The 22,467-nt window shown below is 41.8% G+C and overlaps 1 protein-coding gene across 1 annotated transcript in view; it reads right to left on the reverse strand.

Moving 5' to 3' along the window:
• ANKS1B (ankyrin repeat and sterile alpha motif domain containing 1B) overlaps nt 1–22,467 on the reverse strand; it is a 1,816,017-nt gene that overhangs the window by 69,526 nt on the left and 1,724,024 nt on the right. The gene's annotated exons all lie outside the window — the stretch shown is intronic.

The raw sequence follows: 22,467 nt of genomic DNA on the forward strand, positions 1-22,467 counted from the left end.
GTAGTGGTGGAAGTGTAGGAAGAGGTGGGAACAAGAAGGGACTGGCGTCAGAGAGGTGCATTTCCATCAATCCAGTGGATTAACAGAAACGTTCTGGAACAGCAGCTGTGGACCAAATGGACCTGCTGCATAATTCAGGCTCTCCTCCACACCATTGACAAGCTAAGGCAATGATGCCTGCTCAAACCAAAGATCCCACTCCAGGAGTCACAGCAGAAACCACCAATAATGGGACTGGGCTCCCTGTCTGACTTTTAACAGAGTTCTTTTCCTGAATTCCATCATTAAAAACACCATGAAATGGAATTACAGAAAATGGCAGAGTGCCTAAACTTATTCAGCAAGCACTGTGGTTGGTCATCACCAGAAGGTATAAGCAGACCAAACGAGGATCATTGCAGGGAAAGACATACCCATAAAATGGGCAGAAACCCAGCAGAGACGACACTCATCAGCAAATGAACTACGGAAAAGAGTTCATCTCCAACTACACAGGCCCCCTCCCACCAGAAATTTAACACCTCTCTCTTGCATCACAGTGGCTTCTCCATACACACAACACCTTTGTTTTCCACCCCTTCTCAGTCTGTGGTCTGGATGGCTCACTGGGGACTGACTGTCAGGCTCTTGGCATTCTGTTCACTGGTAGGGAAGTAAGATCCCCATGGTCTGACCAAGAGGCACCTGTAACCACCTCCCACTGAAACCAGTTCTTCTGTTTGCAGTCACCTCCCTAAACTTCTTTCATAGGGGGAATCTTCCCTTTTCTACCTTTCAAGAATTAATCCTCCACAAGTTGAGTCTTGGGTCCATAATATCATCTGGGCCTGGCCTCCTCATCTCCAACAGTAGCCATGTGAAGGAAATATACCAACTCCCCACTTAGGAGGATTACCACCATAACTGGCACAAAACAAACTTCTAGCACACACTTGATCTTCTTAGCACTCTCACCACAAATTCTAAGCTATTCTTTTTACATAAATCACACCTACAACCTTCACAGAATTTTAGTGGTAGAAGTAACCTAGGGACCGCCTGTCACCTGACAGATGGGGACAATGAAGTTCAGAGGGGTTAAGTGGCTTGCTCAGGTCACGCAGGGGAAGGTCCCAATATGTCTGCCCTGCTGGATGAGCTAGGAAGGAATACAAGCCCAGCACTAACTTCTCTAGAAGGCAGAGGAAAACTCCAGTTATATGGAGCTTGTTTCATGGATCTTGAAACAAGTATATATGGATGCAAACAGTTCATGGAACAGTCTCAACTTCATGGTTTTACTGCTTTCTAATCATCACCCCCAAGCAGTCCATACCCACCCTCCCCTCCCTGATGGGCACCAGGTCATTTAACATTTTGGGCAGACTGCATACTTTTCCCATCGCTTTGAGTCGAATGATTTTTTTTTTTTTTTTTTAGCTCAACAAATATTTCTTTAATACCGACTCAGGATTCAGAAGATACCCCGGGAGGTGGAAATGGTTAAGTGCTTGGCTACTAACCAAAAGGTTGGTGGTTCAAACACAATAGGTACCTCCGAAGAAAGGCACGGCAATCTGTTTCTGTAAAGATTACAGTCAAGAAATCCCTATGGAGTAGTTCTCCCCTGCAGCACACGGTGTTGCCATGAGTCTGAACTGACTGGACAGCAATGGGTTGGTTGGTTTTGTTTTTCCTTGAGGATTCAGTAGGGGCCACTCTGATGTCCCAGGATACAGATCATCTCATAGCACGACCTTTACAACCTCCTCATCCAGACAGACTCCTCAATTTACATATGAGGAAACTGAGTCCCAGAGAGGAACAGGGACCAGCCAAAGTCCTCAGAGAGAGAAAGAGTGTGGCAGGCCTGCTCTGTGCAGCCCCCCACCTGAGCAGAGGACACACCCAAGACTGTAATGTCTAGTCTCAAACCAACTCATTTTCTGTGTAAACTCTCCTGCTACCTGCTTCCCCATTGGCTGGACAACAAGCCTGACCTTGGCCTGGCACTGGCAGAAGGTGTGCCATCTCTCCCAGAGACTATGTAAGGAAGGGTTCAGCCATCCATGAGCCATGCCTGGGTATGGATGCCTCACTGCAGGGTCAGACAGGGAACAGGCCTTGGCAAGTTCCAAGGACCTCTCTGACAGTCCCTTCAAGGATGGAATGAATACATTTTGTGCAAAAATCGTATCTGATTCCACTTTTTCCCTCCCTCATTGCTGGTAAGTTTTAGGGCTTAAAATTCCTGAGGTGGGTAAGACAAGCTTTTTCTGTTCTAGTTATCCTCTGCCCTTCTCCCTGGAGTAGGGGAACATGGTCTATTTTGAGAACCCCTCACCGCAACCCAGCTCCTTCATGTGTATAGTTGGGAGAAGCCAGGGGAAGAACATAGGCCTCTTCCTTATCTGGATGCTGTGGGATTCTCTCTCCGATGGTTGTCACTGCTTCTCAGGCTAACGCTGATTTGGCCTCCAATGCCTTCTGTGTAGCAAGTGCCCAGCACTGTATGAGTCTCTGCAGAACCATGCTGGGGCTTTGGGGGGTCCCCACTGCACAGTTCCTGAGGTGATAATTCTGTCTCTAGTTTGACTTCTTCTAGCTCCCACTCAGCCCCCGCTGGGCACATCCACATCCCTTGAGCAGGATGCATGGGACAGGATCAAAGTCCAACAACCTCTTTCTGCATGTCCATGTGACCCACGTGTGCATATTAATCCTTGCCACACAGGACAGTGGGTGCAGCTGCTCTCTTACTACTTCCCCTTTCTCCCTGGATGAGAAAACCAGGACTAGTTTCCATCGAGTCAATTTCTACTGATGGGGGCCCCAGGAGTGTCAGAGTGTAACTGTGCTCCATAGGGTTTTCAATGGCTGATTTTTCTTTTTTTCAAATTGTGATTTAGATAAAGTTTACAGAGCAAATTGGTTTTCCATTCAACAATCCATACACATTCTGTTTTGTGACATTTACTGCAATCCCCACAATGCAACAGCATTCTTCCCACTTCCTCCCTGTACACACCCCTTCTCTTCATCCTATCGTGCCATCGCTTCTGGCCTTCCTAGCTCTATCCCTGGGCAAATGCTGTCCTCTTGATCTCAATGCTTGATTGTTCTAATGAGTGCATACCCCCCTGATATTACTGTTCACCTTATAGGCTTGTCTATTGTTTGCTTGACAGTGGAGTCATGGAGGTTAATTTCAGTTCCCAGCTTGAAGGGTGTCTAAGGGTCATAGTCTCAGGGATCCCATCAGTCTTCGTCAGGCCAGTAAGCCTGTCCCTTTTTATGATTCTGAATTTTGTTTCACATTTTTCCCTCTCCAGCCAGGACCTCTTACTGTGATCCCTTTCAGAGGAGTCAGCAGTGGCACCAGGGCACCATCTGGTTCTTCTGGTCTCAGAGTTGTGGAGGCTGGGGTTCATGTACTCCATTAGTCCCCTGGACTAAATGTTTCCTGGTTCTTTGAATTTCTTCACTCTTCTTTGCTCCGGATGGGGACAGACCAAGAATCACACTGCAAATGGCCACTCATAAGCTTTTAAGACCCCAGTAGCTATTCAGCAAAGTAGGATGTAGACCACTGTCTTTGTGGACTAGGTTATGCAATGGCTGTTTTTTGAAAGTAGACTGCCAGGCCTTTCTTCCAGGTGCCTCCGAGTGGACTCGAACCTCCATCCTTTTGGTTAGCAACCGAGTCCCTTAACCATTTGCACTCTCAGGGACTCCTGCCTGGACATTTTCCTCCAAGTGTCTCCTCTTCAGCTCAGGTAGCTGTTAAGAGCATCAACAAAGCTTCTGTCTGCCGGAAGTCCAACAGTGGGAAGAGATGCAAGCTTCCCCTCCTACAGGCACCTCTGTATGAGCATTCCTCTTAGATCCCTGCCTCAGGTAGCCTGGAGGGCATGGTGACCCAATCTTTCTTCTCTCCCATGGGAAGGGAGGGAAGACTTCAGCGCTTTCCTCAGTGACTCAGACGGTTCTCTGCTCATCCCCACCATGAATCCTCTGCCCATGTGGCCAGGAGGCTGACTGTGGCAGGGCAGGATTCACACCATCCCTTAGAAAACCTGTTAGTCCTGGGTGGTGTAAGTGGTTAAGTGTTTGGCTACAAATTGAAAGGTTGTTAGTTAAAATCCACCCTGAGGTGCTTCAGAAGAAAGGCCTGGTGATCTACATCAAAACAACAACAAAAATAGTCACTGAAAACCCTCTGTAGCACAGTTCTACTCTGAAACATGTGGGGATGCCATAGTTGGAACTGACTCAATGGCAACTGGTAGTAACCCTGAACAGGACGCCTGGCTCAATTTTTGGAGCTCTCTCTTTAGAATGTGTGGAACCTAGTGGTAGTATTGTTGTTACTTGCCTGTGAGTCAGTTCCGACTCATAGTGACCCAATGTGACAAAGTAGAACTATCCTATAGGGCTTTCTGGGCTGTAATCTTACCTACCAGAAAATGCCCACTTAGCATCCTATTATACAACTACGTCTCCCAACAGTCACAGAAAATTACCAGAGTTAAGAAGTAAAGAAAGGACCACAAGACATACATAAAATAAAAAATATTTTAAAAAAACTCATATAAAAATTTTCTCAATGAAGGAAAAAAAAATACATGGAATATATGTGGCTGATATACATTTTCAGAATCTATCATTGTTTTCAATTTATAAGCTATGTTTTAATTAGAAAAAGTTAATTTCTATAAATTATAATTTACACTTAATTCTCTATAATTTTCAAAAATGTGTGGGGTCAGTATAAATGGTAAGAAAAAAAGTCAGAATTTATGACTTTAAACTAAAGGTCGTTAATTGTGTTTGAGTTATGAGGGTGGTTTAAAAAAAGTAAGCTTATTAGGTTATTTTTTGATACATTCCAGATATCACAGCAATTTTGCTGGCAGGAAATAATTTATCAGGCTCATACGGTAGCAACTTACGGTGGCTCAGCTGTAGCTGGCATGTTCACAACAGAAGATGGCTCTTCTGGACATGTGGTTATTATACTAAGTGCTGTAATGAATGTTTTTGATGCCAACGAGTTTCTACTGCAGATATTCAGTGTATTTATGAAGATAATATCTCAGGGTACAAAATGTACCAAAGTGCTGATTTTTGCAAAGTTTTGAGAAAGTAACTAGAATAACAGTGATAGAGTTTCATCTAGGGCCCAGAATTCCTAGAAAAGTAGTGATTTCAACATAAGTTTTAATGATGCTTTAGAATGTCATCACCTGTAAAGAGGAGTAATAATAGCACTTGTCCCACTTTTACCAGGTTGCTAGGCTTCATGAAAGAGAGAACATTTTCTCAGCTAACTTTTTCCCAGGGCATAGAACACGAAAAGCAGTCCCCGTGGCACAAAATTGAGCCCTTGGCTACCAACAGAGAGGATGGCAGACTCCAACTCATGGCAGGCCTCTCCGAGAGAATGACCTGGAGATCTGCTCCATAAACACTGTTGCTTGGCACCGCCGAGTCAGTTCTGACTCATGGCGATCCTATGTACAACAAAACGAAACACTGCCTGGTCCTGTGTCATCATGGCCTAGAAAACTCTCTGGGATCTGGGACAGTTCTATACTGTCACACGGGGTCACTATGAGTCCAAGTTCACTCCACGGCATCTAACAACAGAATACAGAAAGCCTTTAAACATATGTAAGGAATGAATGGAATCATGTGATGTGTTCAGAAGTTCTTGGTAAACCGCAACCAAATACACTCACTGCCCTTCTAGTTAACTCTGAGTCAGAGATCCTACAGGATGGGGTAGAACTACCCCATTGGGTTTTCAAGGCTGTAAATCTTTATAGAAGCAGACTGCCTCATCTTTCTCCTGCAGAGTGGCTGTGGGGTTTGAACCCTCCACCTTTTGGTTAACAGCCAAATGCTTTGACCACTGTGCCACCAGAGGTCCTTAGTAACCACTGTACAAATATTAGTTACTATTGTTATTCATGATCATTTGTAGTTGGTGCTTTAGTCAATTAAATCACCGCCAATGTAAGGTCTTGTCTTCTCCTAGAATGCACCTGAAATTAAGCTTGCAGACTTCTTCACTGCTTTTTCTGATAAGGGCTGAAAAAGGCCTGCTGACTTTGCCTAAGAGATAAGAACCATTTGTAATTAGCACACTTTAGATAAAGATGCCTTGTAGAGGGCTTGAAAACAATTCTGTAAAAGGATGTCAATACCCCATTTGCAATTTCTTTTGCTTATTAATTTTCTCTTAATCCTTTTCCCACTTATACTATAAGTTTCTCTAAACCTGAATTACTATGACATCCAAATAAATGATAGTTAAGTCAAGATACAGTAGTCTTATAACAGACATTTTCAATAACTGAAAGTTTGCTTCTGTGATGAGGAAGTCCACACACATTTGAAGGTGTATACTTTTATCTCCAGCCTACACCTCACCACTGACCTTGAAAATGTTGCCTTAAAATACAATTGCATTCGAATCTCACCACAAGATAAGAAGACCATTATCAATCTCCAAAGTTTTCTTCCTAAAGCTAGAAAAGCAGAAACCTTCTTCTCTTCCCAGCAATCCAGGAGTTTTCAACAAATTCTCTCTCATCATCTACTTTTGCCCTCTTTCCTGGAGTATTCCCCAAAATGTGCTGTGGTCCTTTCGTTAAAGCAAATAAACGAAACAGAATATCCAATTCTCATGGAACCTAGACTTTCTGGAGCCAGTGAGGCTGGATGAACCCTTCTAGAACTACTGCTCTCAGATTATCTTTAAGCCTTAAACAAAAAATACCTCCTGCAGTCCTTCTCCAACCAAACAATAGTTTAACTTAATTGCTAAAGAAGATCTACTGTGCTCTGTCAAAGAACCACCTATATGGGGTCAAACTGACAACAACAATTTGAAAGGTTAGGTAGGAAGTTTAGGGGGCAATGAGTTTATGTCACTGGTAGAGGAATACTTTGGAAAAGGAGGGTGAGAACGGTTGCACCCCTTGAAGAATGTAATCAATGTCACTAAATTGTATGTGTGTTGGATTGGTGTATGTTTTGCTGTGTGTATTTTCAATACAACAACAACATAATTTATTTTTTAAAAAGAAAACAAATCCCCTCCTTTGACACAACATCCTCTTGGACCCCCTGTTCAATTTCTCCTCCTCTTTAAGCAAAACTCCCCAAGAGGTGCCTATACTCATGATCTCTAGTTTCTTTTTCCCTATCCTTGCCTGAGCCTACTCCATTGAAACTGCTCTTCTCAGTAACCTCCTTTCTACCAAATCCAATGATAAAGTCTCACTTCCCTTGCTCCTTGTCCTATTAGCTGTAATTGACACGTGACAGACTCCTGCCACTTCTGAGTCTCCTTTGCTCTTTCCTCCCATTTGACCATCCCCTGATCCCTGAGCACCACTGCTCAGCCCATTCTCCTTCTCCGTCTATGCTGTGGTCTTATCCTGTCCCAACTTCCAAATGTGCATCTCCAGTCCAGAACTCTCCCCTGAACTTGAGACTCAGATATCAGCTGCTTAGTTAACACCTCTCTACTTTGATGTTTAATAGGCACCACAACCTTAAATTAAATGTCCAAAACCGAGTTCCCGGTTGCCCTCACTTTTCCCATCAGCTTTCTTATCTTGGCTAATAGCAGCCCAGCTGCAAAGTCTCAAAATCTTGGAGTTGTCCCTTCTCTCATATTTCATGTTCAACCTCGATGGAAAGTCTACTGAATTGACTTCCAGAATTTAGACCCTGGTACTACACCTGGTCCAAGCCACTACCTTATCTCACTGGATTGTTCTATTAGCTTCCTAACTGGTTTCACTTATTGCATCCTAAGACCCTTAGTGTCTATTCTCCATGAAAACCAAACCTAGCTTGTTGCCACTGAATTGAATCCAACCCATGGTGACCTCTCATGTGCCAGAGTAGGACTGTGCTCCATAGTGTTTTCAAGGCTGTGAGGTTTTGTAAGCAGACCACCAGGCTTTTCTTTTGATGTGCCTCTGGGTGGGTTCAAACCAACACCCAGGAACTTCTCTGTTCTCAATACAACAGCCAAAGTGATCTATTTAAAACGAAAGCCAGATCATACCACTGTGCTCTGTACAATGCAGTAGAAAGTTCCAAGTCCTAACCATGGCCTGCAAGGTTCTCTGTCCTCTGGCATGCACACTGCCTTCTCTCTCTGTCCTCCTGCCCCACCACGCTTTCTCTTGCTTACTAGCTTCTTGACAGCAAACAGCACTCCTGTTTCAAAGGCTCTGCATTTGTTTTTCCTTCTGGCTGAAATGTTCTTCCTCAAGATATTGCAGGACTAGCTCCCTCACTTCCTCCAGGCTTCCACTTAAAGGCCACCTCCTCAGAGAAGCCTTCCCTGGCCACTCTCACATATTATATAAAAATCAAGTCAATGCTTTCCACATTATAAAAAGATTATCCAATCAAGATGAAATGTAGAATCTGAAAAACAGTTTAGGGCATAAGAATCTGACATTCATTCAAAGATAGTCGTCGCTGTTGTTAGGTGCTATAGATTTAATTCTTGAATCACAGCAACCCTATAGGATGCAGTAGCAGTGCCCCATAGGGGTTCTTAGGTTGTAATCTTTACAGGAGCAGATCGTCAGGCCTTTTCTCCCACAGACCTGCTGGTGGGCTTGAACTGCCAACCTTCAGGTTAGCAGCTCAGTGCTTAACCACTGTGCAACCAGGGCTCCTATGAAAGATAGTTAGGGGTAATCTACTGTTTGCATGGATCACAAAGATGAGTAGGGATCAGCCCTGCTTTTACTTAGTGTTTATGGAACGGGTATTGTCATGGACACGATCCCCTTTCCTGTGTCGGGGCCAGTAGTAAACTGGGATTGAGAGGCTGATTGATGGTGGGTCTCAGAACAGACAAAGCTGACAATAGCTCCATCCATTCAAACACCCATTAGGTGTTGAAAACCTTCTGGGAGTCTGCCAATGTTGTATAGCTAGTTTAATAAAGAAACTTTTATGAATAGAGCCCTCCAGTCAGATTCTATCAGAGATGAAATTGTCTGTCTTGTTCTCACTCTGGGGGAAAAAAAAAAAGGACTTTTATCTGTTTCTGATATTTGTCATAATTCTTTCACACTTCGGGCTGTTCAGAAGTTGACCAGAAAGAATCCAACAAGAACTGTGAAAAGTTCAGTGTGAAAGTTAAAAGAATAATGAAGTCCATCCCTTCTTTTGGATGTCAGTGGTTCTAAAATAAAAAAACAAAAACAAACTTGAAGAGTGAACAAAGCAACTTCAAAGGCACAAGAGAAAAGGGCATTTGGCAAAAGAAGCATCAGGCAACAGCCGACAAACTCAGCAGCTCCTTGAGCAGAGACCTAAATGAGATAAGATCTGTCAAAGCACCAGCCAAACATATTCATTTCAGGCAAGGAAAAATGCACCACACACCTCCTATGCAGCTTTTCTCCAGCACTGACAGCCCTCAGCCCCTTCTTCTATGAACACTGACCAAACTCTGCCTGGAAACTGGAAAATCAGGACCTTTTGTCTCTTCTGAGTTACCCCAAGTCTGCAGACCTGCATCTGGTCACTTCCACTGTTGTAGACACATGATGGACCCTCTTCCTGTGAGTTCACAGTTCTCTAAACAATTGCATGCAATTTAGATTCTTCTCTTCATCCTCGGAAGGAAGGTTGGGCAATCTACTTCCGTAGTGATACTGCCTCGGAAACCCAAGGAGGAGTCGCTATGAGTTGGGTCCGACTTGACTCGACGGCACATAACAACAACTTCAACTATACTGTCAACTTCTCAGGTTCAGGGTCTATGTCTCTTTATTTCTAGTTGGCTTAATCTAAGGCAAAGAGTAATAGAAAGAAATGGTTGTACCCCTGATCCTTTGTAGGTTTCAGATGGACTACTTTATTTACAGGGAATGTTGGACTCAAGAAAATGATGTTCCCATTATCCTTCAACCTTTCTGAAAAGCAACCTTCTCTCACCTTCTGGTCCTGGGCTGCTTCTCCCTGTCTATTAAGAAGATGCTTTGGTGAGGCCAACAGCTGCCTCTCCAATGATGTCTATGTGTGACCCACTACTGCTGGTGTTAACGTTCATCAGTCTACTCAAAGTAGGAGGAAGGAAACATCACATTTGGTCCCATCATTAAGCCCACAGGCAAGATATAACTTTCTTTTTTTCTTCTAAATTTTATTTGTTTTTTGTTATTAATGTACACAGCAAAAAACAAAAACAAAAAACAATTCAACAGTTTCACATGTACAATTTCGTGAGATTGATTATATTCTGTGAGTTGCACAACCATTCTCAGCCTCCTTTTCTGAGTTGCTCCTCCCTTATTAACAAAAACTTGCTGCCCTCCAAGTTCCTATCTAATCTTTCGAGTTACTATTGCCCATTTGATTCCGTATAAATAGTTCTTAGAACAACATGATGCTCAAGGCAGGCCTTTTTTACTGGTTAAACTAAACGACTGTTTGGTTGTTAGAAGGGGCCAATCCCTAGAGAAGGATATCATACTTGGCAAAGTAGAGGCTCAGCAAAAAAAGAAAAACTCATCAACAAGACAGACTGACATAGTGACTGCAAAAATTTGGTCACTGTTGTGAATATGTCTATTATAAAAACAGCCTCAAGCACAGCAACAACGGGGAGGATGGTGCAGGCCCAGGCCATGCCTTGTTCTGCTGTACATAGGTCACTATGAATTGGAATCGACTCAACAGCACCGAACAATAACAACTACATTATCCAGTTGTAAGATGATTTTGGGGGTATTTTTGGTTTAAGGTTTACAGATGATCTTCAGGGCAATAGTTTCAGGGATTCATCCACCCTCCCTGGCTTCAGCAAATCTAGAGTCCATGTTGTTGTTGTTGTTATGTGCCGTCGAGTCAGCCCCGACTCATAGCGACCCCTCCTTGGGTTTCTGAGGCAGTATCACTACGGAAGTAGGATTGCCCAACCTTCCTTCCAAGGAGTGGCTGGTGGGTTGGTTAGCCTTCTGGTTAGCAGTCAAGTGCTTTTAGCCACTATGCTACTAGAGTCCATAAGAATTTAAAATTCTGTTCTATATTTTCCCCCTTTTGATCAGGACTCTTCTACAAAAATTTTGATCAAAATGTTCAGTAACATTAGCCAGGCACCATCCAGTTCTTCTGGTCTGAAGGCAAAGGAGGCAGTTACTCATGGAGGCCATTAGCTACATGTTCCATATCCGCCTAATATTCCTGAATGTCCTTCTTGCTCTGTTGCTCCAGGTGAACAAAGACCAGCTGTGCCTTGGAGAGCCAGCTGGAAGCTTTCAGGACCCCAGGCACTACATAAAGAACTAGGAGTAGAATAGAAGCACTCAACACATTATTAGGCCAATTAATTGGGATATCTTATGAAACCATGACTCTACTCCAAACCAAATTCCACAAGGCATTTGGTTGTACAAAAGTAGCCTCAGCAACTACTCCTTTTCTTTTTTTTTTGGTCACTGTTGTAAATATATCTATTATAAAACTTTTGCCAATTCAACTTTTTACAAGTATACAACTTATTGAAAGCAATTACAATAATTACCCTTAATCAGTGCGATTTTTCCATTACCATTAAACCCTGCTTTTCCTCCTCCCTCCCACTCGTGGTAACTACTAATAGACTTTAGTCTCTATACAGTTCATTTTTCTTGTCTGTTTATATAAGTGAAGTCCTACAATATTTGTTCTCTTATGATTGGGTTATATCACTCATTGGAAGATTTTTAATCTCCATCCATACTGTAGTATGTGTCAAGACTTCGTTTGTCCAACTGGCTAAGTAGTATTCCATTGTATGTATGTACCATATTTTGTTTATCCATTTATCTGTTGTTTCCACCTTTTGGCTGTTGTGAACAATGCTGCAACGAACAAAGGTATCGTGTCTTTTGGATATATACTTAGGAGTGGAATCGCTGTGTCACATGGCAGTTCTAGTTTTAGTTTTTGAGAATCTGCCACAATGTTTTCCACAATGGCTATACCAGTTTGCATTCCCACTAGAATGGATAAAGGTTCCCCATATTTCTACAGCTTTGCCAACATTTGTTATTATTTTTTTTTATCTTACCCATCCTAGTGGGAGTGAAATGGTATCACACTGTGGTTTCTATTTGCATCTCTCTGATGGCTAACGATGTGAGCATCTTTTCATTAGTTTGGTGGTCATGTGAATGTCCTCTTTGGTGAAATGTCTACTGACGTCCTTTGCTCATTTTATGATTAGGTTGTTTATCCTTTTGTTGTTAAGTTGTCAAAGTTTTATATGTACTTTGGTTATGTGTTAGATTCTTGTCAGATATATGGTTTCCAAAAGTATTCTCCCAATTGGTAGCTTGTCTTTTCAACAATATAAATTCTTGATATTGTCTGTTGCTTGCTCCAGGCTTCTTTCCCCCTCCTCTCCCTCCCTTTTTCCCTTCTCCTTTTCAGTCTTTCCCTCCCTCCTTTCTTTTCTTTAAACTATCTCTGATTCTGGTACAAAGTGTTCCTGGGTGCTCCCAAGTTCATTCCGATTCAGAGTGACCCCATGTGACTCTAATCTTTACGGAAGCAGAGCTCCTGATCCTTCTCCCACAGAGCTGCTGGGTGTTCAATTTTTCGCTTACCACCCAAGCATCACCAGTGATCCTTCTGGTACTGACAGCACATAAAATAAACTCTTAGCTGCCAAAGTAGGAGAGAACTATATGCTTACATGCTACTTGTTATTCATTTGTAGAGGTAATATATAACTGTATTCCCTAATATGACAGCTGTAGTTCTAAATGGCATTACACAATTATTTATGAAGTCTAGTCACCAGAAAAATAGAGCAGTGAACATAACTGAACATCACCTGCACAATCTTATTTTACAGTTCCCTAGGTTCTCTGCATATTGCAGGGCATTTTAGTCATTTGGGATGATGCCGTTAATAGCAATATGGACTATTTTATACGTCAAAGGTTGGATGCCACTGTTACTGATACAAACATTTTTCAGGACCACTAAAAAGCAGTGATCAGAAATGCAGTGATCAGCTTTTTATCATAATATGAATTGCTGCAAAGAAAGTAGATTTTGCAAACTACTATTATTCTTTGATACTAACATCTCTTTGAAAAGTAAATTATGTTCCTTTCTTGCAAATAGAAGCCACCATTTTCTTTATTTAAACCCATTTATTAGCTACATGCTCAACATTTACTTCTTGCCTCTGGAGAAAAAGAGGTATTGGACAAAACCATTAATTTAGTGATATTTATGAAACCCCTGCTATTTTCTCATTTTATTCTTGTGAAAAATATGGAAAAACAGGTCTAGGTGAACAATCTTTTTGAATGCTGTCAACCAAAGAGGTCTCTAGTAGAAGGCCACTCAGTTTTCTCTTCCGTTCTACCTTGTTCAACGCTTTACATCAATAAACTGGATGGTTACTTGAAGGGGACTCTCTTTTGAGGTGAGCTTTTAAGTTAGCACGTTGCCAGTTGGGAAGGATAGCTGACAGACCGAATGACAGGTTTAAAAAAGGCCTTGATAGACTAGGATCGTTGGGTAAACAACTTGATAAAATGCTTTATTCTTGAAAGGAATAATGTAAATGTAAAATTCTGCATTACAGTTAAACATACATGCGTACAGCACTGTGGAGGGCTGAGAAGGAAGACATGGCTCAATAGCTTGGGAATTCACCTGAAGGAAAACTCAGTAAGCATTAGAGGCATGTTAATATTGTTCAGCTTGAACATCAACAAAATAGACAAGCCCAGAGCTGGGGAAAAAGGATGGTGGGTAGCCTGTATTCTTCTTAGCTGAATGATGTTGGCAAGGAGCTGGGTATGTTTAATATAGTGGAGGGAAGGTAGGAAATTGTCTTTAATTCTTAAAGAACTATCCTCAGTAAGAGGGAGCAGAATTTGCTGTTTTAGAAGATAGCGTCAGCGAGGTAGGAGCTTTAGGGAGGCTTATATCAATTCACTGTAGGGCAAAAGTTCTATCAATCGGAATTTTTCCAATGATAATGCTGCCTCACAAAGACAGGGCCACCTTTCAGGCAATAAGCTGAAGCAGAAACTTGGGACTGACTGCTAAGGATGTATTAAAAGAGGAATCTGCATCAATTTTTTTGGTCATTATTATATTTTTAACTTTTTATTGAGACTTGGGTCAAGTTTTACAGAGCAGATTCATTTTCGATTTAATAGTTCATACACATTGTGTTTTCTGACACTGACTGCAATCCCCACCGTGTAACAGCTCTCTTCCCACTTCCTCCCTGTGATTGCCTTTCCCTGTGAACTTCTTTCTAATGCATTTTTGCCTTCTGAGCTTTCTCCTTGCGCAAATGCCTTCTGATCTCCAACGGCTGATGGTTCTAGGGAGTACATCTCCCTGATTTAGGTGTTCAGCTCATAGGCCTGTCTATTGTTTGGCTGAGACTTAAGCCACAGGTTGTTGTTGTTGTTGTTGTTTGCCATCGAGTCAGCCCCGACTCATAGCGACCCCTCCTTGGGTTTCCGAGGCAGTATCACTATGGAAGTAGGATTGCCCAACCTTCCTTCCGAGGAGTGGCTGGTGGGTTTGAACCGCCAGCCTTCTGGTGAGCAGTCAAGTGCCTTAGGCACTATGCTACCAGAGCTCCTACACAGGAGTGAATTAAATTCCAGGCTTGAGGAGTGACTAGGGGCCATAGTCTTGGGGCTTTCATCATCTCTATCCGAAAAGTAAGCCTGGTCTTTTTTTATGTTTTTTGAGTTTCGTCCCGTAGTTTTCTCCCACTCTATCCACAATCTCCAATTTTGATTCCTTTCTGAGTGGTTGGCATTGGTAGCCAGGCACCATCTAGTTCTGGTTGCAGGGTCATGTAGGCTGAGGTTCCCATGGTCCACTAGTCCCCTGGACTAATTGTTTCGATGTGTCTTTGATTTTCTTTACTCTTCTTTGCTCCAGATGAGTACAGACCAATAGAGCCACCTTCAACAGCTGCTCTCAAGCTGTTAAGAACCCAATCACCAGTGACCAAAGTAGGATGCAGAACAATCCTTTGTGTACCATGTCATCCCAACTGAGCTTGATGCCCCATGAACCTGCATTGACTAAGAGACAGAACTAGACACATTTTATGGCCCCTTCTCATCCTAAAATTCTGTGCTTTTCTTTATCAGAAGTAGAGAAGAATCTTCTAGCCATTAATGTATAGAGATGCAAGTCACTGCAAATGTCTATTATACTATTATGTTCTAAAAAAAGGGCTTCATATCATTTAATAATTTTTTATGTGAAGCAACTATTTGCTGTCTCTGATTGGTAAAAAATGAAAAATTGGGTGTCATGCAAAAGATTTTCTGCAAATATAATCTTTAACTGAGCTACCTCTGCGGTTAAATTCTCTACTCAACTTACATTTACATAATGTATTAGATACTATTAATAAAATATTTGACAAGGGACTCAAAATATTGCATTGAAGACTTTAGGGGTTTTAGAATTTATGGAATGTGTCATGTCTGCTGGTACCCAGTTTGAAGAGACAACCCTGGGCCATGAACCCAGGCTGGCTGGATTCAAATCCTGGCTCTACTCCTCATGATATGTGTGACCTTGAGTAAATAACATTAACTCTCTCTGCATCAATTTCCTCATTACACAGTTGTATCAATCAGTGTTGGCTCAGTGATGATGATGATGATGATGATGATGATGATGATGATGAACTACCAGATAAGCTAGACAGGTGATATTCTACTGTTTCAGGCAGCTTATTTCCCTAAAAGATTCGAGATACATCTATTTGTGTCCAGCCTGATATGTCATAGAACCCTATGGGTTTATGGTACCTACAATCCTAAGTAATTTAGTCAGTAAGTATTTATGGTATACTTTTGGCAGTGAGTTTTTTGTTTGTTTGTTTACCACAGGAGAATGAATATAGGAGCTCTGGAGGGGTAGTGGTTAAAGCTGTTAACTGAAAGCTCGGCATTTGGAACCCACCAGCCGCTCCACAGGGGAAAGAGGAGGCAGTCTGCTTCCGTAAAGACTTAAAGCCTTGGAAACTCTACAGGGCAGTTCTACTCTGTCCTACTCAATGACAGTGGGTCAGAGAATACAATGCCTAAGTCAGGACTTGACCCTACACAGCCAACACACATACAATTTACCTTAAGAGACATACAATTTTTAAATGAAATTTCAAAACATCACCTACATATTTTGAAACATGTTAACTCATAAGTATACTTCATGTTTTAAAAGTACTTAAGTTTGAGTACCACCCATAAACGCTTTCCAAAGTAGAGCTTCTCCAGTGCTAACCAGAAACATTTTGATCAGCCTTTGGTTGTCTTCCTAAGAACTACTGTTTACATATCAATGGAGAGGTATCAGTTTGGGATTATAAACTGGGAAACAGATTTAGCTTTGTAAAATGTAACTAAATATTGTGAGCTTTAAAATACATTAATTCCTAGTTGCAGCTGAAAAAGCGTAATACACAAAAAACTATAAGTTACTTCAAAATAATAGTAATTTATAAAACAACCCAAATATATCCCTTTATACTTTGTAAAATACTTTGACAAATACTACCGTATTAGTGTCTACCAACAATAATGTGAGGTGGGCATTAATCTCTTTAGGAAGAAAAAACTAAGGCTCCAAGTAGCTAAGAAGCTTGTTCCACGTCACAGAAGTAACAGGTATCAGAGAGAGATATTAGCCTTGATGTCATTACTTCCAAGTCTGGCATTTTTTTCATCTCAACAAGTTAAGTAAGAAAAAATGATATCAACATGTATGTGATATAATAATTTTTCATCTGCCATTCTTGAAATACAAGAGCTAAAGTAGCTTTATTTTAGTGCCCATTATTGCTACATCTATCTGCCCAGAAAGGAGCTCTGGTGGCCTAGTACCTAAGGCATTTGACTGCTAACCAGGAGGTTGGTGGTTCAAACCCACCAGCCACTCTGCAGAAGGAAGACTGTGCAATCTACTTCTGTAAAGATTTACTGCCTCAGAAACCCAATGGGGGTCGCTATGAGTCAGAATTGATGTGATGGCAGTGAAGTTTTTTTTTTTCCTATCCAGAAACCATCATTCCCACTTCTGGTAACAGTACCTAATCTATCTATGGAGAGAATTCCCTCCTCACCTCACTCCATAAATTCAAGTGGAATTAAACCCACCCCAGGCATGTAACCTATGCCTAGCCAATCACATTATTCCTCTTCCTTTCTCCTCTTGTGATTGGCTCAGGGACGGACAAGGCTAATCAGAGCCCAAGGGACTCAATCCTGGGATTTTTCTTGGAACTCTTAGAACACCCCTATTTTTGGAGGTTCAAGTTTAGCAGGAATTCAGTTTGAAGATTCCCATATCTAGAGAAAGGAGCTCTGGTGGTGTAGTGCCTAAGGCATTGACTGCTAACCAGAAGGCTGGCGGTTCAAACCCACCAGCCACTCCTTGGCAGGAAGGTTGGGCAATCTACTTCCATAGTGATACTGCCTCGGAAACCCAAAGAGCGGTCGCTATGTGTTGGATCCGACTCCACAGCAGTGAGTTTGTTTTTTGGTATATCTAGAGAAAGTCTGTTTGGGAAAAGAGCAAACACAGAGGAAAGCAGAACCAACAGGTAAAGAACCAGAAGGCAAGACATCACCTGAGCACCTGGATCCAGGTGTGAATCCAGGTGCCTGAACTTTGCAGTGAAATGATTCAAACACATTCTTTTTTCTGCTTAAGCCATCTTGAGGTGGATTTCTCTTATTTGTGTATATCTACAAGTGGTTGTTAGGCACCACCGAGCTCATTTTGACTCACAGGGACCCTGCCCCATAGTGATTTCTAGATTGCAATCTTTATGGGAGAAGGAGCCCAGGTGGTACAGTGGTTAAGGCTAGGCTGTTAGTAGACTGTTTGAACCTGCCAGCTTCTTCATGAGAGAAAGACATGGCAGTCTGTTTCCATAATGATTACAGCCTGGGAAACCTTATGGGACCATTCTACTCTGTCCTATTGGGTTGCTATGAGTTGGAGTGGACTTGAGGGCAATGGGTTTTGGGGATCTTTACAGGAGCAGATAGCCAGGTCTTTCTGTCACAAAATCACTGGGTGGGTTTGAACCTCCAACCATTTGGTCAGCAGCTGAGCACTTAACCATTGTGTCATCAGGGGTTCTTGCAACCAGAAAAGACCTTATTAATATATTACTTTAGTCATAAATAAGGAGCTCTGGTGGTGTAGTAATTAAGGCATTTGGCTGCTAACCAAAAGGTCGGTGGTTCATACCCACCAGCTGCTCCATGGAAGAAAGATGAAGCAGCCTGCTTCCATAAAGATTTACAGCCTTGGAAACCTGATGGAGGTTAATATGAGTTGGAACTAACTCGATGGCAGTGAGGTTTTTTTTTTTTTTTTTTAAGTCACATACAAATGGAAGTAATGGGATGGCACTTGATGATCAGCTCTATTTCTTTCAGACACTAAAAAACCTTCCCTTTACTTTTTTTACAGTGGAAAAGGAAAAGCAAGAGGCAGAAGAAGAATAAGAAAATTCTCCTATCCTTGCAAAGTTAGCAAGGTCAGATTCTAACTGGCAAAACTCTGATCTGTGGACCCAAGGACTGGATTGAATATAATGAGAATCATTCCAAAAGTTCAGCAAGTGGAAAAAGCCTGGTGTGCCTCTTTGTGAACAAGCTGCTCCAGGTCAGCCAGTCTAAGGCTTGCTAAATATCACAAGGTCAATTCCACTGAAATAGGGTTTTTATATGTTGTCAGTTTTCTCATACATTCAGTTGAAAATAGAACCTTTTCTATGAATGTTTTAAAAACCAAACCAAACCAACAAATCAGTCTAGTTTTAATTGGAAACCTTCACCTTGGTTAATGTCAGCATGTGCAAGGAAGGTGGGAGGGAAAAGAGCTTCTCCAGCAAGATGACTAGAGGTGTTTAGGTCTGATTGGGTTCTGTCAGAAGGAATTTCTGGCTAGATAATTTGCCTCCTCAATGGGCTTAACAGAGAACAAAAGAATCTAGATCTGTAAGGAAAGTATCAAAACTTAAAAGAAAAAAATCTATCTAAGTAATTCTCCCACTTCTTCCTATTATTTTTAGAAAACTGATGTACAGGATACACAGGCAGTCTCCAAGGTTCCTGAAAGACACAAATAGTAATCATATTGGCATTCCTAACCCCAAAGTTACCACAAGTAGAGCAGGGTGTAGTTTGAGAAAAGGCAATCAACCTCAGTATTAGTAAACAAGGAGTCTCAGGGTGGTGCAAACAGTAACCACACTTGGCACTAACTGAAGATTGGCAGCTGGAGGTCACCCAGAAGAAAGGCCTGCTGATCTACTTCTGAGAAACCAGCCACTGCAAACCGTACGGAGCACAGTTCCACTCTGACACGTGGGGTTGCGTTAGAATCAACTCGATGGCAACTTTTTAAAATTAGTAAACAAGGTGTGCCACACAGTGGGTTAAAGCCCTAGTATGAAAACACCATCCCACTTTTGCTTGGTATGATTGCTCTCAGTTTAGAGCTCTTAGATTCAGAGAGGGCAGCTGCCATCAACATCTCAAGTCATCTCTGAAGCTAGTGTCAGCTCGTCAACTTGACAAGTTGTCAAATTGGAAGCGCTTGCTGAGTTTACTCTTAACCTTCTTTTTGGTTACATATTGTCTGTCTGTGCTTAAGTATTAGAAGTTGCGCTTTGGACCTTCATGGAAGAAAACAGGAATCATGGGCATGTTGAGCCCTTCTGAGTAGCAGTTACGTGATGAAAATCTAAATTAGAAACTACTAAGCTAAGCCATTTTTAAAAAATGTTATGTAACATAGTAATAAGAAAATTTGTTTAGTTTTGGGAAAAAACATCACTCATAAAATGCTCCTATCAACATAGTTGTGCTATTTTCTGAAGGATGACTGTGTAAACTCCCATGATGCCAGAGTGATGGGGAGTTTCTAGGAATGACAGGCCTTCTTCTCTGCCAAGGAAAGAATAAAAGAACAAATTCCTGCCTTCCTTCTTCCTCATAGATGGCACACAGATTTGCCTCATGGCCTTCTGGGATAAATGTGCTTTTCACTAGTGAACAATTCTATATACTATGTATTTCAAACAAGTTCTGAATTTCACTTAAGGGGAAAAATCCCTGCCTTTTCATTAAATGTTTTATTGTAGCATGTTACAATAGTAACAAGTTATTATTATAAGATAGCCCTTGCTACACACTTTTATAACCTGAATTTGCAGCCCTGTTTTGGGGTGTTGGTGGTCAATCCACACTGATCCCTTCTCCATCATGACATACGTTCCTTGACAGATTTCTTATTTATACAATCAAAATAATTGAGAGGAAGATCCAATTCCATTCCCAATACGTATTCTAAGCACGGATACCACTGGGACAAAAAGATGGTCTACATGTGATGGCCTACAACTACCTTGAGCAACTGTCTTTTAATATCTTTGGCATGAATGGACCCTACAATTGGAGGGAAATAAGAAGTTTAGGGACTGTTGTTAGGTGCCATCAAGTCAATCCCAACTCATGGCAACCCCATGTCTAACAGGTGATATATTTGAATTGATAGTTATATCATCTACACAGTGTTTTACACTTTAAAACATGTGTTCATATAAATTACCTAATACACACAAACCTGAGGAGCAGGCATTATCCACATTTTGGGCAAAAGGAAATTGATGTTCAGTTCAAGTTCATGTTCACATGACTTGGCCCATGTCACACAGCCAGAAAGAAACCAAGTAAGAACTCAAACTGAAGCAGCCATTAGATGGAATCTGGCATCCACCAGAGGTGCCCTGGTGGCACAACGGTTAAGCATTTGGCTGCTAACCAAAAGGTTGGTGGTTCCAACCCACCAGCTGCTCCATGGGAGAAAAGACCTGGCAATCTGCTCACATAAAGATTATAGCCCAGGAAACTCTATGGGGCAGTTTTCTACTCTGTCCTATAGGGTTGCTGTGAGTTGGAATTGACTTGAAGGCATATAACAATAACAAGATTTGGAAAAACACCACAGGCAAGAACTTCTCTGTATACAGAGTAAACTCTACACCTACATACAACATTTTTTACAAACATAGGAGAAGGTCAGAATTTTGCCAAGCTGCACAGGGTCTCCAATAAAAGGATCAACAAATAACCATTGGGGTTTTTTATTTTGAATTTTTATGTAGAAAGGCTTCAGGGTGATAACCATGAGCCGATTCAATGAAAGTCAAGTCAATTACTACTGATTTTACCCACCCTGCTCTGCTTGCTGTGCCCATACAAGTGTGAGCTAAAACTGCATATGGGAAACTAGTATCTGTGAAATTGTCACTAAAACACTTTATATCATTTTAACTCAAAGTCAGCCCAAAGGGACTGAGGGGGCATAGTGGAATGAGGATATGGTCAGGGAGACCACCTGGGCTTGAGTACCTTACCAGCTGTGAGGCCATCTCAACTTCCTCCTGGGTAAAACAGGATGTTGTGAGGGTTAAACAAGATACTGCACAGGGAGTACCAGGCATGGACCTGGCCATCGCAGGGCTACCACATGGCTCAGTTTCCAATTTCCCTTCCTTTAAAACAAACATTTGTAGAACTAATATATGTAGTATATAAGGGCTGCCAAATAAATGAGTACTTGATCTAGTCATAAGGAGCCCTGTTTAAGCACTTGGCTGTTAACTGAAAGGTTGGTAGTTTAAACTCACTAGCCACTTCATGGGAGAAAGATGTAGCAGACTGCTTTTGTAAAGACTGCAGCCTTGGAAACCATATGGGGCAGTTCTACTCTGTCCTGTAGGGTCACTATGAGTTGCAATAGACTTCATGGCAATAGATTTGGTTTGGTTTGGTTTTTATCTAGTCATAAGAGCCCCTGGATAGCATAAATGGTAAAGTGTTTGGCTACCAACCAAAAGGCTGGCAGTTTGAATGCATCCAGGGGTGCCTGAGAAGAAAAGCCTAACACCTACTTCCAAAAGGTCACAGTCATTGCCAGCCCTGTGGAGTTCAGGGCTAACAGTCATGTTTATTAAGCAGTGTTGTTTGGATCAGGAAATAGTAGACTTTCAACTGAACCAACTTTCTAAAGACTTAGAGACGATTCAGAAAAAGCCTTTACAGTGTCCAACATATTGCCTCAGGCTACAGTGGTATTTTATTTGGAGGAGAGCATTCAAAACACAAGGACTTAGGCAGTATGGACTTGCCTCACTAATATTTAAGCTCAAATTTGTGAAAATATATGTACTTCTCTTACTGTTGAGGAGTCTGTTCATTATTTTGTGAAAATACCAGTGCAAATTCATTTTTCCATAATGTATTTCTATAAATGGTTGTTGTTGTTGTTGTTATGTGCCGTCGAGTCAGACCTGACTCATAGCGACCCCTCCTTGGGTTTCCGAGGCAGTATCACTACGGAAGTAGATTGCCCCATCTTCCTTCCAAG

This window comes from Orycteropus afer, unplaced genomic scaffold (assembly GCF_000298275.1).
Source record: "Orycteropus afer afer isolate SDZICR_OR568_19922 unplaced genomic scaffold, OryAfe1.0 scaffold00177, whole genome shotgun sequence".
Taxonomy (NCBI): Eukaryota; Metazoa; Chordata; class Mammalia; order Tubulidentata; family Orycteropodidae; genus Orycteropus; species Orycteropus afer.